We start from the raw sequence: 12,089 nt of genomic DNA, 5'->3' as shown, positions 1-12,089 counted from the left end.
GCCAAGAGGCAGGGAGATGAGAGGAGTGGGAAAGAGGAGAGTGTGTGGCGTTCCCCCCCCCCCATCGCCCAGCTGACCCCAGGGAATTATTAGCCACTTGTTGGCAATGAAGGTGAGTGGTGGGGAGAAGAGAAATCTTCCAATCCCCACCCTCTGGTCAGTGGTCTAAATGCTGGAAACAAAGACAGGTAGGGGGTCTAAATGCTCCTAAGGGAGTTATGGCTGTGCTTCCCCAAAGCAACTGCCAATGCTGCCGCATCAGAGAAACAGGTAGCTAAGGAGAGGTGGTGGTGGCGGGAGACCTCTGCGCACCTCTGCTGATCTGGAAATTTAAATTCTCTGGACCCCTCTCTGCTCCCATTCTCAGCAAAGTGCAATCTTCATGTGTTGCGAATGACCCTGAAGTGCTCTCCCTCCATGCTAAATCACACATGTAGGTGACCCAAGTCCAGTCAACAACCGATGTGCTTGATCCTTGCCCATCATTGCTTAGCATAACTAATAGGGAAGGCATGTTGGGCTGGGTCCAGGAGATGGTTTTCTCCACCTGGAGAGAGGGAGTGGTGCCTTCAGCTTTAAAGAAGGTTCAAATAAGGAGATTCCTGAAAAAAGCATAATATGGAATCTGTAGATGTGAACAACTACATGTCAGTTGCTAATATCCCCTTTCAGGGTGACATGCTTGAGCGGGTGGCTGCTGATCATCTCCAAGCACTCTTCAGTGAAGCTGATAACCTGGATCCATTTCACTGTATACATTATTTTATTATTTTATTCCCCAGGACCATCATTCAAAACAATTACAATGCTTCAGCTTAACACATATTATATATCTTTTGTTGCTAAATCACTTGGCCGGAACGTATTGAAATAATTGATTCATGATACTCTTAAAAAAGCCTGGATGGAGTTCACACTTCTCTCCCATAGCAATTTATAACTTGTTATTTTAGTCAACACCATTAACATGTTACTAGGCATCACCAGTAAATCTCTAGGTGCCACATGTCTCTATTTTATCCCACATGCTGTTCAAAATCTACATGAAACCCCTGGGAGAGGTTATCCGGAGGCGAGGTGTCACCAATACGTGGATGACACTCTGCTCTGTCCCTCCTTTCCTTCAAATCCAGGTGAGCTAGTGAGTGTTCTGAGTCAGTACCTGGGTGTGGTCATGGACTGGATGGCACCAATAAACTTCGACTCAAACCAGATATGATAGAGGTATTCTTAGTAAGTGATGATGTGGTAGTCAACTTACTCTGGAGGCAGTTGGACTCCCCACAAACTTTCAGTTCCATTGTGTGTGTGTGTGTTGGATCTGTCACTGTCACTGGAGGCACAGGCACCCTTGGTGGCACACAGCACCTCAGCTTAGGTTCATATCCCAACTATGGTCCTATCTGGACAGCGACAGCCTAGCTCAGAGTCCCCCCGTGTGGGCACCACCACAAAATGTCTGATCAGTGGATCACTGCATTGGAATCTACCCGTCATGTGTGTGGATCTTAGGCTCCATCATATTCAGCAGAAATGTCTGTTTCATGTCTATTGGAAACCATGATGTCTCTTTAGTGAGGGATTGTCTTATTTGGCTAATTCTTAGCAGTGCAATACAGCTAATGCTTCTTTTAAACATGTTTTGGCAAGGTCTGGTAGTTTCTTCTTTGCATTGTCTTTACAATGCAAAGAATACAACACTGCCTCTGAAAAATTCTGCAAATTACAGTTAGGGATGTACGAAAGTCACTTACCTTTTCGCGGATTCTGTTCATGGTGTGTGGGGGAGAGGCATTCCGTCCCTCCCCCCGGAATCCTCGATGGGGGGGGAGGTGATCCGCTCCTCCCCCCGGAATCCTCGATGGATGGCTGTGCTCCGCGGCGGCTCCGGGGAGCAGCCGGCCAGGCCCAGGCCAGGGCCGTCCGCAGCCAGATTTCCGGCTGCGGAGGGCTCTGGGTAAAAAACAAACAAACAAACAAGCCAAGCCGCCGCCATTTGCGTTCCTTATTTTTCACCGTCTTAGTCTACATACATATTTACGTAGACTAAGATGAAGAAAAGAAAGGGGAATGCAAATAGCATACTGGGCGCTATTTGCATTCCCCTTTCTTGTCTTTGTCTTAGTCTACGTAAATATTTATGTAGACTAAGACGGCAAAAAATAAGGAACGCAAATGGTGGCGGCCATAGCCGCCGCCGTTTGCGTACGCGTTTTTTTGGGTTTTTTACCCAGATGTGATAGGCTACGTAAGTCTTTACATAGCCTATCATGTCTATGGGTGGGGGGGAAGAGAGAAAAAAACACAGACTGCAAATGGTGGTGGCGGCAGCCGGTCGGAAGACCAGCCGCCGCCGCCAGAGTTGCCACCATCTGAAAATCTGCCCCAGGTAAGTCTCATCCTGGGGGGGATCCGTGGGGGGCGGGGGGGTGTGGCAGGCCGTTCCGCGATGGATTTTGGGGGGCCAAATGCACTGACATTCAGCCTCACCGAGATCCATTGCGGAATTCTCTGACATCCCTAAATTACTTGGGAAGACAGACGGACTAATGTGAGTGTACTGGAAGAAGCAAAGACGACCAGCGTTGAAACAATGATTCTCCAACATCAACTTTGCTGGATGATTGGCCATGTTGTTTGAATGCCTGATCATCATCTCCCAAAGCAGCTACTTTGTTCCCAGCTTATGAATGGAAAATGGAATATTGGTGGACAGCAAAAGAGATTTAAAGATGTTCTCAAAGCTAATATAAAAAAATGTAACATAAGCATGGAGAACTGGGACGCTCTAACCCATGAGTGTTCCAGTTGGAGGTCAGCCTATATTAAAGGCGCTATGGACGCACGAGTACAGGGCGACACAGGGAGAAACGAGCTCAGCGGAAGGTACGTCAAGCAAACCCTCACCATGATCGCCTTCCACCTGGAAACCTATGTCCTCACCGTGGGGGCTGTGTGGATCCTGAATCGGCCTTCACAGCCACCTGCAGACCCACTGCTAAGACTCTACTCTTGGAAGACAATCTTACTCGGTCACGAGTGATCGCCATGATGAAGACTAGGTGGCTGGCTAGTAAAGACAATGTCTTTTCAGTGTTGGAACTTCTGTTGTGGAATTCCCACACACAGAAGCTCTCCTGTTTTCAACATTGTGATTTCTTCAGCACAAGGTGTTTTGTTTTTGTTTCAGTTTTTAGCTCTTCAGTTTCTAAAATCTCATTTTTAGATTCTTGTACACTGACTGCCTTTTATCCAGTTTCCTACTTTGGTTTTGTTCAGCTTTGAACTTACAGATTTTTATACTATATCTATACTGTGAAGCACCCAATATTATTTCCATACTGCCCAGTGTCTATGCTGCCTAATATTCAAAGCTCCCTGGGTGCGTCACAAAAACTACAGAACAACAATGGTTTCAATTATGTTATAGTTTTATATTTATTTTGTGAACTTCCCATACAGCTTCAGCTAATGGAGGTTATAGAAATGTCACCAATCAATCAATCAATCAATCAATCACCAGAACAAGTCCAGAATCACAGGACTATATGGAACAAAACCCAAACAGTCAAGAATGCATATTTTGTTGACCGTAGTCACATGCTGAGAAATTAAGGATGACTTGGAATATCTTTAAGTATCTCTCAGTAAAGGAGACATGGAATCCATAATTTTAGTAAGGAATGAAAGAAATAACAAAGCTGGGAATGTCACAAATAAATTTTCTTAAAAAAAAAAAAAATCCCCCATGGCTCCAAAGTTTCAGCAAATTTACATTACAGTATGTTTATTTATTTATTTGCTGCATTCATTTCATTTCATTTCATTTCATTTCACTTAATTCTATACCACCCACTATCCCTGGGTGTTTCACAAAAATAGCAGAACAATCTAAAATAGCTTTAAAAATTACAAATTTTATAAATAATTTAGATTGAGTAAATGGAAGTTGCAATGTACAAAAACCTTGACTTAAAACTCATTTTTTCATATTTTCCCCACGTTTAAGGGGGGGGAGGCTATTTAAAACAATTTACAAACAAGTTTGTTTTTGTTTGTTTGTTTGTTTTTAGATCTTCAAACTGACCTCTCTGGCTGGTTTTCTTGTTATAATGCTGTTGCGGATATGCCTTGTCAGCATTTAAGGGACTATTTTATGAATCAGGTGCCATCCTTAGTTTTCATTGTTAGATGCTCCTTTCTATTCAGATCAGGCCTCAGCAAACTGATGTAGTACTTGGGTATAAGGATGCAGCCCAGTAGCCCAGCAGTGGAAGCCAAGATAGAGAAGACCTGGACGGCTACCATGTATTTCCCTTTGGTGCTCACGTAGGTGGGCACAAAGGACACCAAACACTGCAGAAGACCTGCATGCTGATGGTGATCAGCTCAGCTTCATTGAAGGCCCCAGCCAGCTTCCTGGCTACGAAAGCCACCGTGAAGCAGACAGCAGCCACAAAGCCCTTTGAACCAATTTCCCCACATATCAACCTCTGTGCCTGGACTTTAACAGCATCCAGTTTACCCCCTGCTTGGGCAATCCACAGAAGTTTCAACCTGTGTCTAGAGAGCACAGTTGGTAGCAACGTAGAATACACCTGCAAAAGGTTGGGTTCAACCAGCTGTTTCTCATAGCCTCCCCCCCAATGCATCTGGTGCCAAAATAGTAGAGATCATAGATAGGGGAACTCTTTCCATCGCTAATACTTGCAAGGAAAAGCTCTATGTGGGAAGAGACATGGGAAGGGCGTAGGTGAGAAGTGTGTGTGTGTGTGTGTGTGTGTGTGTGTGTGCGTGGGGGGAAATATGAATAAGTGTATGTATGTTTGTGTCTCTGCATCCATGCCTGGGAGCCCACACATGCACACCCCAGCATACAACCGCTGTGGCCCCTGAGGACAAATAGTTGTGTACCCTTGATGTAGATTGCAACTCCCATAATCCCATGCTAGCTGGGACTGATGGAAATTGTAGTATAAGAACATCTGGAGGGCTGTAAGTTCCCCCTCTGTGATTTAGAAACTTAAGAAGCAAGCCTATTGGTTTAGATAGAAAAAAAGTCCTACAACTGCACTTTTGCAGCCCCATTCTACGTTGCAACTTGGTACCAAATATTAGGGGTGTCAGAGAATTTCTCGCCGAAACTTTGGGGGGCCAAGTGCCAACGTATTCGGCCCACCAAAGTAGTTTCGGGGAGAAATTCTCCCCGCCCCCCGCCCCCCCGGGATGGGACTTACCTTTCCCGAATGTCGCTCCCAGTGGCGGGTCGCAGCGGCTGTTCGGCAGGACTTTCGGTCTTTCGACCGGCTGCCGCCGCTGCCATTCCAAGAAAAGTAAAAAAAAACAAAAAACGCCCCCGTGATAGGCTACGTGATGATTAACATAGCCTATCATGGCTAGATTTGCAAAGTCAACCGTGATAGGCTACGTAAATCGTCACGTAGCCTATCACGGGTGACTTAAAAAAAAAAGAAAAAGCGCGTATGGCTAATGGCGGCCCCATAAGGAGCCGCCATCCGCGTTCCTTATTTGGGCGCTGTAGTCTACGTAAAGATTACGTAGACTACGGCGAAAATAATAATAATAAATAAATAAATACGGTGAAACTATGGCTTATTTTCACCGTAGTCTACATAAAACTTTACGTAGACTACAGGGACCAAATAAGGAACGCGAATGGCAGCTCCCTATGGGGGCCTCCATTTGCGTATGCGCTTTTTTTTTTTTAAGGTCACCCGTGATAGGCTACGTGATGATTAAAGTAGCCTATCATGGCTACCTTTGCAGATCTAGCCGTGATAGGCTACGTAAATCGTTACGTAGCCTATCACGGGGCGTTTGTTTTTTTTTTTAACTTTTCTGTTGAAGTTCGCGGCCGGGGAGACGGGGCGCTTCTCCCCGGCCTGAATTTCGGCCGGGGGCGAGGCAGGAAGTCTCCCCCCCGGCCTGAATTTCAGCCAGGCGAGGCGGGAAGACACCCCCCGCTCGCATGAACTTCGGGGGGAGAAGCGAAGCACCTCCCCCCACCGCGAAAGAAGCTGCAGGACAAGGTAAGTCCCTTTCGTACATCCCTACCAAATATGCGATCTAGACACAGATAGAAACTTCTGTGCTTTGCAAACAAAGGGTAAACCTGGATGCTGTTAAAGGCCAGGCACAGAGTTTGAATTTGGGGAAAAATTAGTTCCAAGGTCCCCTTGGAGTGTACAACAAGGGCTTCTGTGCATGGAAGTCTAGCTCATGGACAGAAGTGAAGCATCCCTACTGGTAAGAGCTTGAGTATAGGACTGAGGGTGTCAGGGACCTGGGACTTAGCAAAGTGGGATCCCAGGGGTGCCAGCATGGCCAGCTGGGCCTGCTGGGAGTAGGAGGACTTTTTCCATCTAAACATGCACAAAGTTGCACCCGTAACAAATTAAGAAGTGGCTCTGACCTTGCCACCATTTATTGTGGCAGAATTGTCCCTGATTTCCTTGCTATTACTGCTGTTATGGATATGAATTCTCAACATTTCAAAGAGTATTTTAAGAATCAGATGCTATTGTAGTTTTGGTTGTTAGATGCTCCAGGCCTCAGCAAAATATTGTAACACTTGGAGATGAAGATGCAGCCCAGTAGCCCAAAACTGGAGGTAAGGATAGAGAAGACCTGCACGGCTACCATGTATTTCCCCTTGGTACTCAGATAGGTAGGCACAAAGGAGACCCAAACACTGCAGAAGACCAGCATGCTGAAGGTGATCAGCTTGGCTTCATTGAAGGCTCCAGGCAGCTTCCTGGCTAGGAAAGCAACCATGAAGCAGGTGGCAGCCAGGAAGCCCATGTAGCCAAGGGCACTATAGAACATGGCGACAGACCCTTCATTGCATTGCAGGATGATCTGTCCAGGCTGGGAGAGCATGTCAGAATCTGGGAATGGGGGAGAGATTCCCAGCCAGATGGTGCAGATGACAACTTGGACACTGGAACAGGAAATGACAATGGAGTTGGCCAGACTCTTCCCCAGCCATCTCCTCACTCTGTTTCCTGGCTTTGTGGCCAGGAAAGCCAGCACCACAGTGATCGTTTTGGCCAACAGAGAAGAGACAGCAACTGAAAAGATGATGCTGAAAGCTGTTTGTCAGAGGAGACAAGTTTCCTTCGTTGGCTGGCCAATGAAGAGAAAGGAGGACAAGAAGGAAAGCAGGAGGGAGATGAGGAGAATGTAGGAGAGGTCCCGGTCGTTGGCTTTGACTATGGGAGTTTCTAGGTTTCTAATGAAGATTCCTAACACTAAGCCAGTGGTTAAGGACAAGAATAGGGCAATGGAAACCAGGATGATCCCCAAATGTTCTTCATATGAAAGGAAGGTTATACCCTTGGGGAAACATTGATTTTGGTTATTGTTTGAATGCTGATCTTCTGGACATCTGGTGCAATGATCTGCATCTGAGAAAGCGGAGGAGAAAGAAGAAGAGAGGAAAAAGAAGAGCAGCAGCAGCAGCAGTAGTAGAGGAGGAGGTTGAGAAGTCCTGTGGTATTACAAATGTCCATCAGTATTTGTCTGCGTTCTAGATTTCTGTATTTTTTTAACCCAGAACTAAGAAATGATGTGCATTTAAACTGTATTTATTAAAAAATGCCTTTCAGTGAAAATGTGGCAGTGATTCTTTGCCCTGTTCTCCAAGGGCCTACTTCTCCTCTGGAACCCCTTACCTTCCTGAGTGGAGATGGTCCCTTCTGCACACAGCACACAGGCATAGCAGCAAATGAGCTTTCCTTCCTGAATCACCTTGACATATCCAGGGAAGCAGCTCCTGGTACACCTTGAACTAGGCATGTTCTACCCAGAAAGACAAGGAAAATTGCAGAAAAAGTGTTGGTGATGTATTTCGATGCTCTCGCACTGGTTAAAATTGAAAGGAAATGGGAAGAGCTCCCAGAGGATCTGTCCACACAGCGGGGATGGGCATTAAAATACAGTTTTATGTACAGTATGTTTAAAGTAATGCATATTGCTGTCAAAAATCCCAGCTTCATGTGTTAATAAGAAGATAAAAACAAAAGAATAGTCCTGCTGGATAGGACCAAGGGTCCATCTACTTCAGTGTTCTGTTCACACAGTGCCCAATCAGCTGTCGACCAGAAACTCCCAAGCAGGGAATGAGCGCAACAGCACCCTCCCACCCATGTTCCCCAGCAACTGGTGTACATTGGCCCACTGCCTCTGGTACTGGAGGTAGCACATAGCCATCAAGACTAGCAGCCATTGATAGCCTTCTCCCCCAGGAATTTGTCTGACCCATGCACTGGGGGGTTCTGGATAGCACTTTATTCCTTAAGACTGAGGATCCAGCTAGTCCAGCATGCTGTTCACACAGTGGCCAAGCCGCTGTTAGGGGTGTACGAACCCCACCTACCCGAGTCCGCTGGGGGGTCCGTGGGGGGGAGGCAATCCATTCCTCCCCCCCCCCGGAATCCTCCCCAGCTGGCTCTACTCCGCTGCGAGTCTGCAGAGCCGCCAGCCAGGTCCGTCCACTGCTGGACTGCCAGATTGCGGTCGCAAATGGTCCGTGATAGGCTACGTAAATCTTTTTGCTGTGATAGGCTACATAAATCTTTACATAGCCTATTGCATGAAGGAACAGGGATGCAAATACACAGTCTGGCAGTGGATGGACCCAGACCCGGCAGTGGCAGGTAGGATCCGACTGGCGCGAACGTCGCGGGGTGGTGGAGGTGAGTGGTCCGTTCCACCACAGACTCGGGGGGGGGTAGATTCTAACAATCTGGCCTCATTGGAGTCCGTGGCGTAATTTTCTGCCATCCCTAGCCACTGTCGACTGGCAACCCACAAGACATTGATGTAGGGGTGTTCGAAACCCCGCTTACCTGGCTTCGCCGGGTTTCGCAGGTGGGGAGAGGCGCTCCATCCCTCCCCCCCAGAATCCTTGCCGGGGGGGAGGCGCTCCGTGCGTCCCCCATGGAATCCTGGCCGGCCAGCTCTGCTCCACGGCCAAGCCACGTAGCCGCCGGCCAACCCTGGCCGCCCGCAGCCGGACATCCAGCTGCTGGGCAGCCCTGCAGGGACACAAATGGTGGCTGTCATAGCCACCATCATTTGCATCCCTGTAGTGAGCCGTGATAGGCTATGTAAATATTTACGTAGCCTATCACGGCAGGGGGAAAACCACAGCATACGCAAATGGCGGTAGCCGCCGCCAATTGCATAGGCTGGTTCCCCCCCCCCCTTGCCGTGATAGGCTACATAAATATTTATGTAGCCTATCATGGCAGGGGGGGAAAAAACCCAGCGTACGCAAATGGCGGTGGCTACCGCCATTTGCATACGCTGGGGTTCCCCCCACCCCCGTGATAGGCTACGGAAATACTTACGTAGCCTATCACAGCTTCCTCAGGGATGCAAATGGTGTCCCTGCATTAGCTGTGATAGGCTACGTAAGTATTTACGTAGCCTATCACAGCTGAAGAAGGAGGAAGATAATGGCAGCCGCAGGACGGCCGCCATTCGCACAGCAGCGCGGACGGGAGCAGGTAAGTGCTCCGTTTCGCGCACCTTTCATGGGGTGGGTGCGGCAGGCACTTCGTCCCGCGTGCCTTTCATGGATTGGGGGGGTGGGGGCTTCATTCCGCAATGGGTTTGGGGGGGCCGAATGCACTGGCATTTGGCCTCACCGAGATCTGTGGTGGAATTCTCTGACATCCCTACACTGATGGCATCTGAGCTAACAGTTACTGAGTAGCAACTGGAACTTTTATAGTGGTAGAGAGCTTGATGAAAATGTCACCCTAGTTTGCGGCTGCTGTGAAGTAGGCCAATTCCACTTTCGGAAAGGAACTTAGAATATTCCTGCCTCTATCATACAGCCCTCCTAGAAACCTATCGTGGAACTCAATTTGAAATCCTGCATACAGTTTTGGTCACTGCATCTAAAAAAGGAGGTGGAAAGGATGCAGAAATGGGCAAGTAAAATGTTCAAGGGGGAATGGGGGAAAGCATGCAAAAGCTGGGAAAACACCAAATCATTTGCGGTGAAGGGACAGGGGTTGTGGCCAGGGGGAAGGCACATTGCCAACTGGGGAACCATGCTGGAATGTATTGGGAGCCCAAGTGGGCCAGCTTTGCCTCTTGGGCCTTCCTTTCAGCACTCCTGGGTTAGACCATACTGGCCTAGGCTGATTACTTGTTGAATTCAGCAGAAGCCAGTTTTACTCATCAAATGCCCTGCTGAGTTGTCACAATGCAACTCCCATCATCCCCATCCAGCATGCCCATTTGAGCTCAAACATGCTTTAAAGAGGGGGTTCCTAAACCTTTTGGACCTCTGGACACATTTGGGAATTAGAGAAACTGCTGTGGGCACCTCCACAAAATGGCTTCCACGGAAGATGTAGCTAGTCACATTACATGGAACTCAGTGGGAATTACTTCTATGTAGGATATCAGAGGTTTGCTCTACTCCATCTTATAAACACATACACACCTTTCCCCAGCACCAAAGGAAAGAAAACATTTTGTCTATCCCATTGCAAGGCTTCTGCACTCCATTCCCCAATTCCTCTTTGTCCCTACTCCAGCGCCATTAGCATTCTCACCCTGGAACATGCTTTTTGTTTCTCTGTGTATGTGAACAGTGAGAGATGGGAGAGGAAAAGAACAAGGCTAGGGACTGGGAGCAGGAAGAAATACTGAGATAAAATGGTGAGACAACTGGAAAGAGCAAGGCTAGGCACACAGACTGAGGGGGAAAGAGCAAGTGAAAATGCAAGGCTACATGTTCTGGGGCAGGGCAGCCATGGAAAGAGGTGTGAGGAGAGAAACAGCGAGTGTAGGGGCTGGGAGGGAAGGGGAAACAGGAAGTCAAAGAAGCAGAGGGGAGAAAATGAGTGAGATCATAGGCTGTGATGAAGAAATAGCAAGGGAAAAGGACAGTGTGGGGAGAAACAGAGTCTAGAGGCTTGGAAGGAGAGAAACGGCGAGGTAGTGAGGTTTCTCTGTGTGGGGGTAATTAGCCAGGCTAAAGGCAGGTTGGGAGGGAGAAACAGCTAGACAAAGGCTCAGAGGAGAGAGAAAAGGTGAAGCTATAGAGTGGGAGGGAGTAATAGGGAGGAAAAGGAGGAGAGGGGAGAGAAAGAGCGAGGGTGGATGTTAAGAGGGGAAGAAACAGCAAGGTAAAGAGGTGTGGGGAGAGAAATAGTGAGTCTAGAGGATGGGAGGGAAGGAGAAAGAGCAAGGCAAAGGAGTTGGAGGGAGAAAAAGAGTGAAGAAAGGGGTTGGGGGGAGAAATGGCAAGGCTAGAAGCTGGGAGTGGAGAGTGAGAGCAAAGGGGAAGGTCTGAGAAAATGAGCGAGGCCAGAGGCTGGGATGAAGAAATAGCTGGAAAAGGATGGAAGGGAGATAACGAGAGTCTAGAGGCTTAGAGAGGGAGAAACACCATGTCAAAGAGGTGGAGGGGTCAGAAACGGCAAGGCTAGAGGCTGGGAAGGAGGGGAAAATATCAAAGCAAAGGAGTAGAGAGGGTAGAGAAAGAGTCTAGAGGCAAGCGGGGTGGAGAAACAGTGAGGTTAAGGAGTAGAGGGAGAGAGAAAGCAAGGCTAGAGGCTGGGTGGGAAGGAGAAAGAGCAAGGAAAAGGAGTAGAGCAGGGGGAAAGAGTGAAGAAAGGGGTTGGGGAGAGAACTAGCAAGACTAGAGGCTAGAGTGGAGACTGAGAGGGCATAGTCTGAAGGGACATGAGGCAGCCATCTTGCTGAAGCTAATCACCTTCTGGCCTGGCCAGTGCTTGGAGGGGAGACCGCCTGGGAACCACATGTAGTCACCTTGAGTTCTACAATGGAAGAAAGGTGGGATTTAAGTGTAATACATTAATGAATGTATAAAAAAATAAATGAGAGCAAAGGGGAAAGGTCTGTGTGGGTGGAAGAAGATTGAGCAGGCCAGGAAGCAACTCTTCTCTTCCTGCCCACCAAATAACTGGTGTGTTCAAAAACAGGAAGGAGAAACTGGCACCAGAACATTCTCCAATTTCCTAAAAATTAAACATGAATGTTTGAAGGGGGCAAGGAGTGGGCTTCATGGACACCACTGGAGT

Source organism: Heloderma suspectum, chromosome 2 (assembly GCF_057233095.1).
Source record: "Heloderma suspectum isolate Gila_16-S chromosome 2, 16-S_ref, whole genome shotgun sequence".
In the NCBI taxonomy this organism is placed as follows: domain Eukaryota; kingdom Metazoa; phylum Chordata; class Lepidosauria; order Squamata; family Helodermatidae; genus Heloderma; species Heloderma suspectum.
The sequence above is the reverse complement of the archived record's forward strand: the minus strand, read 5'-3'. Positions refer to the sequence as shown.